The sequence below is a fragment of the Chlorocebus sabaeus genome, chromosome 1 (assembly GCF_047675955.1).
Source record: "Chlorocebus sabaeus isolate Y175 chromosome 1, mChlSab1.0.hap1, whole genome shotgun sequence".
Classification (NCBI taxonomy): domain Eukaryota; kingdom Metazoa; phylum Chordata; class Mammalia; order Primates; family Cercopithecidae; genus Chlorocebus; species Chlorocebus sabaeus.
This window is the reverse complement of record NC_132904.1, coordinates 9,250,558-9,265,304: the sequence shown is the minus strand read 5'-3', so window position 1 is coordinate 9,265,304 and position 14,747 is coordinate 9,250,558. Positions and strand designations below refer to the sequence as shown.

The 14,747-nt window shown below is 46.7% G+C and overlaps 1 protein-coding gene across 10 annotated transcripts in view; it reads right to left on the bottom strand.

The window, feature by feature from the left end:
• The window catches only part of MAJIN (membrane anchored junction protein), a 35,106-nt gene extending 21,020 nt beyond the window's left edge, over nucleotides 1-14,086 (bottom strand). For 6 of the 10 annotated variants that reach the window (XM_037999096.2, XM_007991982.3, XM_007992117.3 and 3 more), the window contains exon 1: nucleotides 13,859-14,086. The gene's annotated coding sequence lies outside the window, so the exon portion shown is untranslated. The remainder of the gene's footprint in view (nucleotides 1-13,858) is intronic. The other 4 variants (XM_073014888.1, XM_073014897.1, XM_037999097.2 and 1 more) reach the window with 3 other exon arrangements.
• Between the last annotated feature and the right edge of the window lie 661 nt (nucleotides 14,087-14,747).

Here is a 14,747-nt window from a genome sequence, read left to right as displayed (position 1 = left end):
TTACTAAAAAGCTAATGATTATTCCTTATTTACAGGAAAGGGAACCCACCCAATCTGTAACATCTCTTCATGAGTAAAACGTCCAACACTCATCACTATTGCCTATGAACCAGGATCATCACCTGGAGCATTCTCCTACCTGCATGGGGAAAATACAGTGTGTTGGGATAATCTTTATGCTTGCAGTTAAAAGCCCAGAATTCAAGTTTGATCATTTATGGCCTTGTGTAAATCATTTCTCTTCAAGAAGACTAATGATACTAGTATCTGCCCTGATGACTCACAGGGTCTTTGTTAGAATTAAATGTTTCTCCCAAGTATCTCTTGAATCTGTTCTTCTCTCCCATCTCCACTTTCACTGGAATCTCAGTGGATACACAGAGGGCTCAAGTTAAATAATGACACAATCCAAAGGATACACCAATTACAGGCCAATTAGGAGGATGTTTGCTATCAATTTTAGATGAAATTAAGATATTACTACAACTTCCTGCCACAACCAATGTAGCAAATAAGGGTGTACACTAATGTTTTTGAGTGGCACCAAGGAATAGCTTATTTTCTAGATCTATCAATTACTCTTCCTCTCCCCTACTTGTGAGGCTTCCCTGTGTCCCAAGAGTGCCTACTATACCCCTAGCACTTATTGTTTTATTTCTCCTGTTCTAGAATCTCTGTCCACTTAAGATTCTCTCTGTGGGAAGTGAAGGAAAGGAAAGAGATGGGAAAAATAAAAATAAATAATTAGAGGAGATCCAGAGTTCCTAAGGATCAAAACTAGTTATATTCATTAGTACAAGTATACAAATATACATGGTATTGCTTTCAGAGGCAGCTGAGATGGAGTCAACAGAACAGGCCCAAAATAAGGAGAATTTGAGTTTGAATCTCATTCCAATGTCCCTAATTTCTCTAAGCCTTGGTTTTCTTTGTTACACAATAACAACTCTCAATAACAACTTTTGCCATGCCCTATTCTAAGTTTAATCTCAATCCTCACAACAAGCCTATAAGTCTAAATTTGATAGGTGAGGAAATTGAGGCACTGAGGGATGAAGTAAACTGCCCATAGCTATATGAATGTTGGAATTTGAATTTATTTATTGATTTATTGATTTATTTTTTGAGACGGAGTCTCGCTTTGTCGCCCAGCCTGGAGTGCAGTGGCGCGATCTCGGCTCACTGCAAGCTCCGCCTCCCGGGTTTACGCCATTCTCCTGCCTCAGCCTCCCGAGTAGCTGGGACTACAGGCGTGCACCACCACGACCGGCTAATTTTTTGTATTTTTAGTAGAGACGGGGTTTCACCGTGTTAGCCAGGATGGTCTCGATCTCCTGACCTCGTGAAACGCCCGCCTCGGCCTCCCAAAGTGCTGGGATTACAGGCGTGAGCCACCGTGCCCGGCCGGAATTTGAATTTAAACTAAGGCAATACAGATCCAGAATTGATATTCTTTTTTTTTTTTTGAGACGGAGTCTCACTCTGTCGCCCAGGCTTGAGTGCAGTGACCGGATCTTGGCTCACTGCAAGCTCCGCCTCCCGGATTTACCCCATTCTCCTGCCTCAGCCTCCTGAGTAGCTGGGACTACCGGTGCCCGCCACCTCGCCTGGCTAGTTTTTTGTATTTTTTAGTAGAGCCAGGGTTTCACCGTGTTAGCCAGGATGGTCTCGATCTCCTGACCTCGTGATCCGCCCATCTCGGCCTCCCAAAGTGCTGGGATTACAGGCTTGAGCCACCGCGCCTGGCCCAGAATTGATATTCTTAACCACTTTGCCAGTCTGCTTCCTGGGGTTATAAGGAGGAAAAAACAAGATAATAAACATAAAATCACTTTTTAAGTAGTAAAATATCATATACACATAAAGGACTATTTTCATTATGCTTTTCTCCATATTATTCTGATGCCATTTCTACTCAGCAGGGAAAACTCTTCTATGGTAGAAACTCTTCTATGGTAGAGTCACAAGTTCTACGTGCCCAAAGAATGGAATTTCCCACAATTTCCGAAGTTCAAGTCTGGGGCTGCCAGTAAAGAGATACCCCAGTGTCTGATCTTGGCTGCTTGGGATTAGAATGACAGGAGATTGGAGCCAGAGCCCATGAGACTATTTAGACTAGAATTGCAGTCAAAAATGAAAAGAAATAGTTGTGCCAACTGCAAAGTCCCCAGAGGGGAAATAGTGATCATATCCTGAGAAAAAAAATTGATGCCCCATGCCAAAGGCATGGCAGGAACCCAGGCTAGTTTTGATGTTTTAGTGCCAGATGACTCTTCTCAGTAGGCAGTGAGCCCACCTGGTGAGACTCACATTACTGCCACAGAAATTTAACTCTTAATTCTTCTGAGGATTCTCTTTTTGTTTTTGATTTTTTTTGAGACAGGGTCTCACTCTGTCACCCAGGCTGGAGTGCAGTGGTACGATCTCGGCTCACTGCAACCTCTGTCTCCCAGGTTCAAGTGATCCTCCTGCCTCAGATGGGGCTTCACCATGTTGGCCAGGCTGGTCTCAAACTCCTGACCTCAGGTGATCCGCCTGCTTCAGCCTCTCAAAGTGCTGGGATTATAGGCATGAGCCACTGAGCCTGATTTTTTTTTTTTTTTTTTTTTTTTTTGAGACGAGTCTCGCTCCATCGCCCAGGCTGGAGTGCAGTAGCACGATCTCTGCAAGCTCCACCTCCCAGGTTCACGCCATTCTCCTGCCTCAGCCTCCAGAGTAGCTGGGACTACAGGCGCCCGCCACCACGCCTGGCTAATTTTTGTATTTTTAACAGAGACGGGGTTTCACCATGTTAGCCAGGATGGTCTCTATCTCCTGACCTCGTGATCTGCCCGCCTTGGCCTCCCAAAGTGCTGGGATTACAGGTGTGAGCCATTGTGCCCGGACCTTTTTTTTTTCTTTTCTTTTCTTTTTTTTTTTTTTTTGAGACAGGGTCTTGGTCTGCCATCCAGGCTTGAGTACAGTGGTGTACTCATAGTTCACTGTAGCGTCAATCTCCTAGGCTCAAGTGATCCTCCCACCTCAGCCTCCTGAGTAGCTAGGACTACAGATGCATACCACCATGCCCAGCTTATTTTTAAAATTTTTGGAGACAGGGTCTCACTATGTTGCCCAGGCTGGTCTTGAATTCCTGGCCTCAAGTGATCCTCCTGCCTCTGCCTGCCAAAGTGCTGGATTACAGGCATGAGCCACTGCCATCTGGCCAGGGGATTCTACTAGGATGCTATAACTTGCCTCCCACCCCACCCCCAACAGAGGGATGGGGCATCAGAGCAAAAGAAATAAAGGACATTTGCTCGAAATGACAGTCCAAAGAGGAAATTTCACGTGCTGTACCACAGCTGGCTGTCTGAAAGAATAAAAAACAGCCCTCTTCTAGCTAGGGCCTGTTCCTGTTAATTGCTGGCTGCCCGATTCAGAAACAAACACCATACACTAATTACCTCATTTGAAAATAAAGATTAGACAGTGTATCCCAAACAACCACATAGGAGTAATGGTTCAAATACTTCATGGGGTTATTTTCCAACATTGAGTACTGTGGCCATAGTGATACTATGTCCCAGTAACTATTATTAAGTTGATGAGATCTTGCATATGAAGGGTCAGACTCTCCTCACATTTTTAGGTGACCACAAATGATGGCTTTAAAACAAAGGAAGAAAACTTACAGGCAGTATGGGATAGTGCAAAAGACATAAGATTTGGAATTGGAGGACTAAGGCTTGAGTCCTGCTTCTGCCTCTATTAGTCATTAGTCCCTGAGCAAGTCACTTAACTTCTTCATTTCCTAGTTTCTATGTCTACAAATGGGGATTCCAACGACCCCTGTAATGTGGGGATTAAATGAGGTAATGCTGTAAGTAGCTACTTTGTAAATTCCGGAGTATTATATAAATGTTAGCCATTATGATAGATTTGAAGAGTTTCTCCCTAATGCTTCACTAGAAAAGCAAATTCAAGGCCGGGCATGGTGGCTCACACCTGTAATCCCAGCACTTTGGGAGGCTGAGGTGGGCAGATCACCTGAGGTCAGGAGTTTGAGAGCTGTCCAGCCAATGTGGCGAAACCCCGTCTCTACTAAAAATATAAAAATTAGCCGAGTGTGGTGGCGGACACCTGTAATCCCAGCTACTTGGGAGGCTAGGCATGAAAATCGCTTGAACCCAGGTTGTGGAGGTTGCAGTGGGCCAAGATCGTGCCACTGCACTCCAGCATGGGGGATAGAGTGAGACTCTATCTCAAAAAAAAAAAAAAAAAAAAAAAAGTAAATTCAAGAGAGCAGTACTTTCCAGGAAATCAATTCTTCAGACAGAGAGCACATACATGCAAAACTGATTAGCTTTAATCTCAATGCAAAATCTGACAAATTCCAACCAAGAACTTTTCCTTGAAAATACCCAAGAATTAGATGTAAATGACACATAGGGACTAATGCTTGAAGGAAAATTATTTTTCAAGGTTTTAGTAATTTGCTTCACATAAACATCTGGGTCAGTGCATAGAACCTGAGGCAGGGCCAAATGCTATATAAGGATAGTAATATTGACTACTGAGGCAGAAGGAGCTGATGATTTAGTACTCCGCTACTAAATATGTCTGGTGACAGTTGATAAGTCTTTCACAGTGTTGAGAAATAAAAGAGCTTCCATAGCATTTATTCAAAATACACTGACTAGGCTGGTAGCAGTGATTCACACCTGTAATCTCAGCACTTTGGGAGGCCGCAGCGGGCAGATCACCTGAGGTCAGGAGTTCCAGACCAGGCTGGCCAACATGGTGAAACCCCGTCTCTACTAAAAATACAAAAATTAGCCGGGCATGGTGGCGGGCGCCTGTCATCCCAGTTACTCGGGAGACTGAGGCAAGAGAATCGCTTGAACCCGGGGAGGTGGAGGCTGCGGTGAGCTGAGATTGCGCCCCTGCATTCCAGTCTGGGCAACAGAGAAAGACCCCATCTCAAGACCGTTAATGAGTGTGGGTAACAAAATATAACAGGAAAATCTCACTGATGCTATGAATCCAACACCCATGTTTTAGAAATGAGGCTGTTCCTTCCACTTTTTTTTTTTTTTTTTTTTTTGGAGACAGAGTCTCGCTCTGTTGCCCAGGCTGGAGTGCAGTGGCCGGATCTCAGCTCACTGCAAGCTCCGCCTCCCGGGTTCACGCCATTCACCTGTCTCGGCCTCCCGAGTAGCTGGGACTACAGGCGCCTGCCACCTCGCCCGGCTAGTTTTTTGTACTTTTTAGTAGAGACGGGGTTTCACCGTGTTAGCCAGGATGGTCTCGATCTCCTGACCTCGTGATCCGCCGGTCTCGGCCTCCCAAAGTGCTGGGATTACAGGCTTGAGCCACCGCGCCCGGCCCACTTTTTTTTTTTTTGAGACAGAGTCTCACTCTATTGCCCAAGCTGGAGTGCAGTGGCATGATCTCAGCTCACTGCAACCTCTGCCTCTCAGGTTCAAGTGATTCTCCTGCCTCAGCCTCCCACATAGCTGGGATTTCAGGCATGCGCCACCACACCTGGCTAAGTTTTGTATTTTTTTTAGTAGAGATAGGATTTGACCAGGCTGGTCTTGAACTCCAGGCCTCAGTTGATCTACCTGCTTCATCCTTCCAAAGTGCTGGGATTACAAGTGTGAGCCACTGCGCCCAGCCTCCTTCCACTTTCAAAAGTCCTTGGCTGGGCCAGGCACAGTGGCTCACACCTGTAATCCCAGCACTTTGGGAAGCCGAGGCGGGTGGATCACAAGGTCAGGAGATTGAGACTATCCTGGCTAACACGGTGAAACCCCGTCTCTACTAAAAATACAAAAAATTAGCCAGGCGTGGTGGCGGGCACCTGTAGTCCCAGCTACTAGAGAGGCTGAGGCAGGAGAATGCCGTGAACCCAGGAGGCGGAGCTTGCAGTGAGCCGAGATTGCACCACTGCACTCCAGCCTGGGCGACAGAGTGAGACTCCGTCTCAAAAAAAAAAAAAAAAAAAAAAAAAGTCCTTGGCTGGTCTCAGAGGTCTGTCCACCTTTGCTGAAACAGATTCAGCCTGTATGTCCAACTAGAGATTCATGAACACTTATAGCTGGAAATGCCTTCCATTTTGGTGAGGATGAGGGAAGTGACTTCTCCAAAGAAGGAAATGATTTCACAAAGTCACATAATCCAGGATTAGCCTCTCAAGATTGTTGACTTCTTTGATACACACGTTTTTCATTACAACATATCTGTCAGTCAGTCATTTTACCAAACTGTAACCCTGGTCACGCTCACCACTCTACGTGACAAAGGCAATTCATTCTGGATACAAAGACATCAAAGCAAAATTTAATTTTTTTTTTTTTTTTTTGAGACAGAGTCTCGCTCTGTCACCCAGGCTGAAGTGCTGAAGTGCTGCAGTGCTGCAGTGCTGCAGTATGTCAGCTCACCGTAACCTCTGCCTCCGAGGTTCAAGCAATTCTCATGCCTTGGCGTCTCAATTTTCTGTAGAAAATTGCATCTCTATTTTCTGTAGAGATGGGGTTTTGCTTTGTTGCCAGGCTGGTCTCGAACTCCTGAGCTCAAGAGATCCAACCACTTCAGCCTCCCAAAGTGCTGGCATTACAGGTGTGAGCCACTGCACCTGGCCTAATGTAAGCTTTTTTATTAAAGTTTCTTAGAATTATAATTTTGGACATAAAGGGTTACATCCACATTTGTTTGTCATCAAGCTCTGTTATCTATTCTGTTTTCTCACCTTGCATGGTGATTAGGTGATTAGGATGATTAGTGAAATAATGCATGTATAATTGTTTTTTCTAGTACTTAGTACTTAAGTTTTTTCTAGTACTTAGTATACAAGTTACTGGATAAAGTCTTTTTTGTCTTTTTTGTAAGTGTTAAAGTCTTTTTTGTAAGTGTTAAAATATGGAACAGGAAGAGACTAATGACATAAGACTACCCAGAATACTTCCATGTTTATTGACATCATTCTGTTTTCTCATAGGTTTCTTCCTGCCCTTTCTGGTAAGATGCAACCTTTAAAATGCCATTTGTACAGGAATGGATTTGCTCTTAGAACTGTGTCAGATTTAATTTCGTTTTGTTTGGGAGCAGGGGGAATAACTAAACCTAACAGAGAACTAGGAAGCTGTTCTGAAGAGAAATCAAAAGGCCTCAGTGGGTAATTCAATCAACTAGAAGGGAATCTAAATTAACCTCTTAACTTTGTTTCTCTTTGCTACTCTTTGCACTTCAGTTACTTTTTTGTTTTGTTTTGTTTTGTTTTTGAGACTGAGTCTCCCTCTGTTGCCCAGGCTGGAGTGCAGTGGCGCAATCTCGGCTCACTGCAAGCTCCACCTCCTGAGTTCACGCCATTCTGCTGCCTCAGCCTCCCAAGTAGGTGGGACTGCAGGAGCCCACCACAACGCCTGGCTAATTGTTTCTTTGTATTTTTAGTAGAGACAGGGTTTCACTGTGTTAGCCAGGATGGTCTTGATCTCCGGACTTCCTGATCCGCCCTCCTTGACCTCCCAAAGTGCTGGGATTGCAGGCATGAGCCACCACGCCCGGTTTAAGTTACTCTTAAGTTACTCTTTGCACAGAAATGCATCTTCCCCGTTCACCTTAACCATAGTAAAAGCTAATGAAAAACTACCTTTGGCCAATAGGTCCAGGATGTGCTCCTTATTCTGGAAATGCAATAGTGTCTTATCTCACCACCCTGTCCAGTAGTTGTGGCTTGTTACTATGAAGATCAACCTGTCCATTAGAATTCACATCATGCTGAATTCACTGCAGCACTCTAAAAATCCTACCAACCCCAGGAATCCAAAAAGCACCTGGACGTACAACTGCAGGCAATGAGGGACATTTTATTTTTTTGGTTACACCATTGGGTGAGCTACCCTGAAGCAGTACATGTAAGGAAGAAGATTAAAAATGAAAAAAGCAAAAAAAAAAAAAAAAAAAGCAGCAGCAGCAGTAGTTTCAGGAGGGCAAATGGTGGAGAGAATATTCTTAGCTGGAGAGAAAGAAAGCAACTTTAAAAATTGATACAGCCAGGCGCAGTGGCTCACCCCTGTAATCTTAGCACTTTGGGAGGCCAAGGCAGGAGGATTACCTGAGATCAGGAGTTCAAGACCAGCCTGGCCAACATGGTGAAACCCTGTCTCTACTAAAAATACAAAAATTAGCCAGGCATTGTGGTGGGAGCCTGTAGTCCCAGCTACTTGGGAGGCTGAGGTAGGAGAATTGCTTGAACCAAGGAGGCGGAGGTTGTAGTGAGCTAAGATTCTGCCACTGCAATCCAGCCTGGGTGACACAGAGTGAGACTCCATCTCAAAAAAAAAAAAAAAAGAAAAGAAAAAAGAAAATGACTTTTTATATAAACAGGGCAAATTTTACTAACCTTAATCCAATTCTGGTGAGATACTGAGGAGATAAGAATTGTACTCGTGACCAGGCATGCTGTGGCTCACATCTTGTAATCCCAGCACTTTGGGAGGCTGAGGTGGGCGGAACACTTGAGGTCAGGAGTTCGAGACCAGCCTGACCAACATGGTGAAACCCAGTTCCTACTAAAAATATAAAAATTAGCTGGGCATGGTGGCGGGTGCCTGTAATCCCAGCTACTCAGGGGGCTGAGGCAGGAGAATCACTTGAACCTGGGAGATGGAGCTTGTAGTGAGCCGATATCACACCACTGCACTCCAGCATGAGCAACAGAATGACTCTGTCTTGGAAAAAAAAAAAAAAGAATTGTACTTGCTTGGTTTATAGAAAGATATGCTTGGCCAGGTGTGGTGGCTCATGCCTGTAATCCCCCTTTCAGAGGCTGAGGCAGGAGGACTACTTGAGCCCAGGAGTTTGAGACCAGCCTGGGCAACACAGTGAGCCCTCGTCTCTATTATTAAAAAAAAATAAAAATAAAAATAAAAGCCAGGTATGGTGGCTCACACCTGTAGTAGTCTCAGCACTTTGGGAGGCTGAGTCGAGTAGATCACTTGAGGTCAGGAGTTCAAGATGAACCTGGCCAACCTGGTGAAAGCCTACCTCTACTAGAATACAAAAATTAACTGGGTGTGGTGGTAGTGTCTGTAATCCCAGCTACTCCGGAGGCTGAGGCAGGAGAATCGCTTGAGCTCGGGAGGCAGAGGGTGCAGTGAGCTGAGATCATGCCATTGCACCCCAGCCTGGGCAACAAGAGCAAAACTCTGTCTCAAAAAAAGAAAAAGAAAAAAGAAAATGAAACTAAGTGCTGATTTCCCCGTAACATGTTAGGGAAGCCTACTCTAAGTGAGTGACTAAGTTCTAAAGGAAGAATATGAGCTAGTGAGGCACAAATGGAGAGTGGATGGGGGGTCAGGGGTGGGTAGAGGAAATAGCAGGTACAAGAGTACTCAGTTGAGAAAAAGCATGGCACTTTCAAAAGAGAGAAGTACAGTAACCCGAACACAGTGGGCAAGAAAGACAGTGCTACAAGGTGAGACTATACATATGAGTTCGTCAGCACACATCTGAGACCCTACAGTGCATCAGGCGCTGTTCTGGACACTAATACGGTAAGTAACAAGAGAGACATGATCCCTTGTCTTTAAGGGCTTACATTTCAGGAGGTATGGAGAGCAACATTCAACATATAAATAGATAAATAAATATAAATTGAGGTACTCTAAGTAGCATGAAGAAAATAATACTTGGTTTTATTTAGGATGACTAGAAGGCTGCTTTAGCTAGTATGGCCAATGATGGCCTTTCAGAAGAGATCACAACTGACTAGAGGCCTTCATGGAAAGGAGCAATGATCATGGGGAAAAGCATTCCAAGCAGAAAAACCAGCAAGTGCAGATGTCTGTGATGAGTTTAATGGACAGAAAGGTCAGTGTGGCTAGAACATTGAAAATGAAGAGAGAGAGGAGGGAGATGAAGACAGAGTGTTAGGCAGGGACCAGATCATGTAAAGCTTGTAGGCCATCACAAAAAGTCCAGATTTTATGTTAAGGATCTTATAAAGGGGAGATAAATGATTTGATACATGCTTTATAAATATCTAAATATCTATTTTAATTTTATTTTAGAGACGAGATTTCTCTCTGGCACCCAGGCTGGAGTACAGTGGCACAATCACAGCTCAGGGCAGCCTCAACCACCCAAGCTCAAGCAATCCTCCCACCTCAGCCTCCCAAATAGCTGGAACTGCAGGTGCCCACCACCATACCCAGCTAATTTTTGCAGAGATGGGGTTTCACTATGTTGCCCACGCTGGTCTCAAACTCCTGAGCTCAAGTGATCTGCCCACCTCAGCTTCCCTAAATGCTGGGATTACAAGCATGAGCCACCAGGCTTGGTCCAAAATATCTAAACATCTGGTGACTGAAAGGAAGATGAACTGTAAAGGGACAGGATGAGAAGCAGGGAGACCAGTTAAGAAGCTTCTGTAGTCATCCAGGAGAAAGATGCTGCTGATTTGGACTTGGGATTTTAGAAATTAGTAAATAGTTAGATGTGAGATATATTTTAGACTAACTAATGGACTAGATGTGGGAATCAAGAATGGCTCTCAGGTTTTTTGCCTTTGCAATTAGGTAGACAACGGTACATATTCCACTGAGATGGGGAATAATTCTAGGGAAAGAGATTTGGGGTGGGAAGGAGCAGAGGAAATTAGTAGTTGTGCTTTAAGTCTAAGAGGCCTATGAGACATCCAAGTGGATATACTGAGGAGGCAGTCTCCTAATGTGTAAGGGACAGAAATCAGGACGGAAATATACATTTGAGTCACCAGTGTTTAGATGGTATGTGAAACTACTGGAATAGATGATGAGATCATCTAGGGAGAAATTATAGAGAAGGGATGAGGGCCTTCCTTATAAGCCAGGTTACGGATTGTGGAATCTATTGTAAGAACAATCAGAAGGCACTGAAGGGTATAATAAAAAAATGATACGACCAGATGGCTGTGACTTTAAAAAAAAAAAAAAAAAAAAAATTTCCCTCCTGGCTGCAATGTGGGAAACAACCCGGAACAAGAACAGATGAAAGGAGACCAGCTAGGAGCCTCCTACAGCTCAAGGCAGAAGCTGATAGTAGCCTGGTCTAGAGTGATAAAAGTAAAGATGAGGAAAAGTGGACTGATTTGGAAGATGCTACTCGGGCTGGAGTGTAGTGGTGCGATCTTGGCTGCAACCTCCGCCTCCCGGGTTTGAGCAATTCTCCTGCCTCAGTAATGACTTGGTAACTTTATAAGGGGAGAGAGAGCAATGACTCCTGGTTGCTTGAGCAACTAACTGAAGAGGTAAAAGCACCATTTCTGAAAACAGAAGCCTTATAAAATAAATTTTTGAGGGCAAGAGGTTGAATCTGTATCTGGACATGCTCAAGTTTGAGATGCCAATGAGATAGCCAAAGAGAGATTCTACATAGACTGCTGGAAACTGGCTTCCTACCTGCAGATGCACACATGAAGGAACTAGAGTTCAAAAAAGGAAAGGATGGGCTGGGCGCAGTGACTCTCACCTGTAATCCCAGCACTTGGGAGGCCAAAGTGGGTGGATCACCTGAGGTCAGGAGTTTGAGACCAGCTTGGCCAACATGATGAAACTCCCTCTCTACTAAGAATACAAAAATTAGCCAGGTGTGGTGGCAGACGCCTGTAATCCCAGCTACTTGGGAGGATGAGGCAGGAGAATCGCTTGAACCCAGGAGGCAGAGGATGCAGTGAACCCAAATCTTGCCATTGCACTCCAGCCTGGGCGACAAGAGCAAGACTCCGTCTTTTTTACTTTCTTTTTTTGTTTTGAGATGGGAGTCTCACTCTGTTGCCCAGGCTGGAGTGCAATGGTGCAATCTTGGCTCACTGCAACCTCCATCTCCCAGTTCAAGCAATTCTCCTGCCTTAGCCTACCGAGTAGCTGGGACTATAGGGGCCCACCACCATACCCGGCTAATCTTTGTATTTTTAGTAGAGATGAGGTTTCACCATGTTGGCCAGGATAGTCTCAATCTCCTGCCCTCATGATCCACCCGCCTTGGCCTCCCAAAGTGTTGGGACTGCAGGCATGAGCCACCATTTCTGGCCAACTCTATCTTAAAAAAAGAAAGAAGAAAAGAAAAGAAAGAAAAAGAAAAGGATGTTCAGCAAAGTATACCTGCTAGAATCTTTCTGTCCACTTGCCCAGATGCCAAGTTTCAATCAAGGCTCTGGGGAGCAGCACAAAGATCTCAGTGCCGTGACTCATATTTACTTGCAAGGTGCAATCAGGCATTTGAAAGCCAGAAACTCATTCAAATTAAGACATGATGTGACAGGCAATGTTTCAATGGAAAAAATCTTGTTTTCATGGCAACTGCTAGGCTGGGGTTGGAGGGTGAGTATAGATCAGAGGAGCACTTTCATTCCTGGGGAAAGTGTGTAGTAAGAAGGTGGGGTGTGGCCGGGCACAGTGGCTTATGCCCGTAATCCCAACACTTGGGAGGCCGAGGTGGGTGGATCACCAAGGTCACAAGTTCGAGACCAGCCTGGCCAACATGGTGAAACCGTCTCTATTAAAAACACAAAAATTAGCTGGGTGTGGTGGTGGGCGCCTGTAATCCCAGCACTTTGGGAGGCAGAGGCGGGTGGATCACTTGAGGTCAGGAGTTCAAGACCAGCCTGGCCAACACGGTGAAACTCCGTCTCTACCAAAAATACAAAAATTAGCCAGGCATGCCTGTAATCCCAGCTACTCAGGAGGCTGAGGCAGGAGAATCACTTGAACCCGGGAGGCGGAGGTTACAGTGAGTCAAGATCATGCCACTGAACTCTAGCCTGGGCGACAGAGTGAGACTCCGTCTCAAAAAAAAATAAAAAAGAAGGAGGAAGAAGAAGAAGAAGGAAGAAGGAAGAAGAAGAAGGAGGAGGAGGAGGAAGGAAGAAGGAAGAGGAGGAAGAAGGAAGAAGAAATAGAAGAAAGAGAGAAAGAAGAAAGAAAAGAAGAAAGAAAGAAGGAGGAGGAGGAGGAGGAGGAAGAGAAGAAGGAGAAGGAGGGAGGGAGTTGGGGGGAGGAGGAGAAGGAGGAGGAGGAGGGAGAGGCGCTGGGTGTGGAGTGGGGAAAGAGAAAAGAAGAAAGAAGGAGGAAGAAGGAAGAAGAAGGAGGAGGAGGAGGAGTTGGGAGGGAGTTGGGGGGAGGAGGAGGAGGAGGAGGAGGGAGTGGCGCTGGGTGTGGAGTGGGGAAAGGGGAAAGAAAAAAGAAGGAAGAAGGAAGAAGAAGGAGGAGGAGGAGGAAGGAAGAAGAAGGAGGAGGAGGAAGAAGAAGAAAAAGAAGAAAGAAGAAGAAAGAAAGAAGGAGGAGGAGGAGGAGAAGGAGAAGGAGGAGAAGGAGAAGGAGGAGAAGAAGAAAGCGGGAGGGAGTTGGGGGGAGGAGGAGAAGGAGGAGGACGGAGAGGAGCTGGGTGTGGAGTGGGGAAAGGGGAAAGAAGAAAGAAGGAGGAAGAAGGAGGAGGAGTTGGGAGGGAGTTGGGGGGAGGAGGAGGAGGAAGTGGCGCTGGGTGTGGAGTGGGGAAAGGGCAGTCTCTGGAGTCTGCGGATGACAGGGATCCCGGACTCTGTGCCCGTCACTCGCCCGAGGGAAGGGGCAGGGGCCTGGAACCCCCCGGTCTCCCTCGCACTCTCCCGGCCTGCAACCCGCGCCAGTCCCGCGGCCTCCCCGTGGGAGCCCTGCAGTGGCACGGCCTGCACCCTGGGCGAGCTTGCTGGGTGTCCCGGGAGCCTGGCGCTGAGAATGGGACCTCAGGGGGCAGGGGGGACTGCACTTTGGCGGCAGAGGGTGGGGCCCGGCCCGGAAACTTCCCTCACAGAAACGCAAAGGCAACTTCCCGAGGGCCCCGGGCTGTCGTGTGCCGTTACCTCAGCCCCAGGCGGCTCCAGGCTCGGCCAGGCTGTATTTCACACACTGACTAGGAGTCCTTCGGCCTCAGAAAAGTGGCCCCGGCCAGCATACCCACTAATAAGTGCTCTCTGAAAAGGGCGGGCGCCAACCTCGAACGAAGTCAGCTCTACGGACTGGCTCGCCTGCTCCTCAGCGACTTCGTAGGTCGTGCCGCGCGCCCGCCAGGCCTTCTGCGCACGCGCAGGCCTGGCCGTGGTCTGCGCGTGCGCATTTCAGGGTCGCTGCCGAGGACGCGCGCGGCCCCACCCACCGGATGCCCTGTCGCCTTCAGGTCCCTCCCGGATTTACCAGTCCATTGTTTATTTCGCGCCTGCTTTCGCGTGGTCTCGTGGGGAACTAGCGACTGCGGAGTCCTTACTATGTGTACTGTTATGCAGGGCACCTTCCTTTATTCCTCGGCGACATGTTCTGCAGCAGGCATTAATGTCCCAAATTTAGGATCACTTGAGCTCAGGAGGCCGAGGCTGCAGTGACCCGAGATCGCGTCACTGCACTCCAGTCTGGGCGACCAAGCGAGACCTGTTACACACACACACACACACACACTCCCACTTTTTTTACTTAAATCTTACTTTTAAAAACAGAGACAGGGACCGGGTGCGGTGGCTCAAGCCTGTAATCCCAGCTCTTTGGGAGGCCGAGGTCAGGAGATCGAGACCATCCTTGCTAACACGGTGAAATCCCGCCTCTACTAAAAATACAAAAAAAAATTAGCCGGCCGTGGTGGCGGGCGCCTGTAGTCCCAGCTACTCAGGAGGCTGAGGCAGGAGAACGGCGTGAACCCAGGAGGTGGAGCTTGCAGTGAGCTGAGATTGCGCCACTGCACTCCAGCCTGGGCGACAGAAC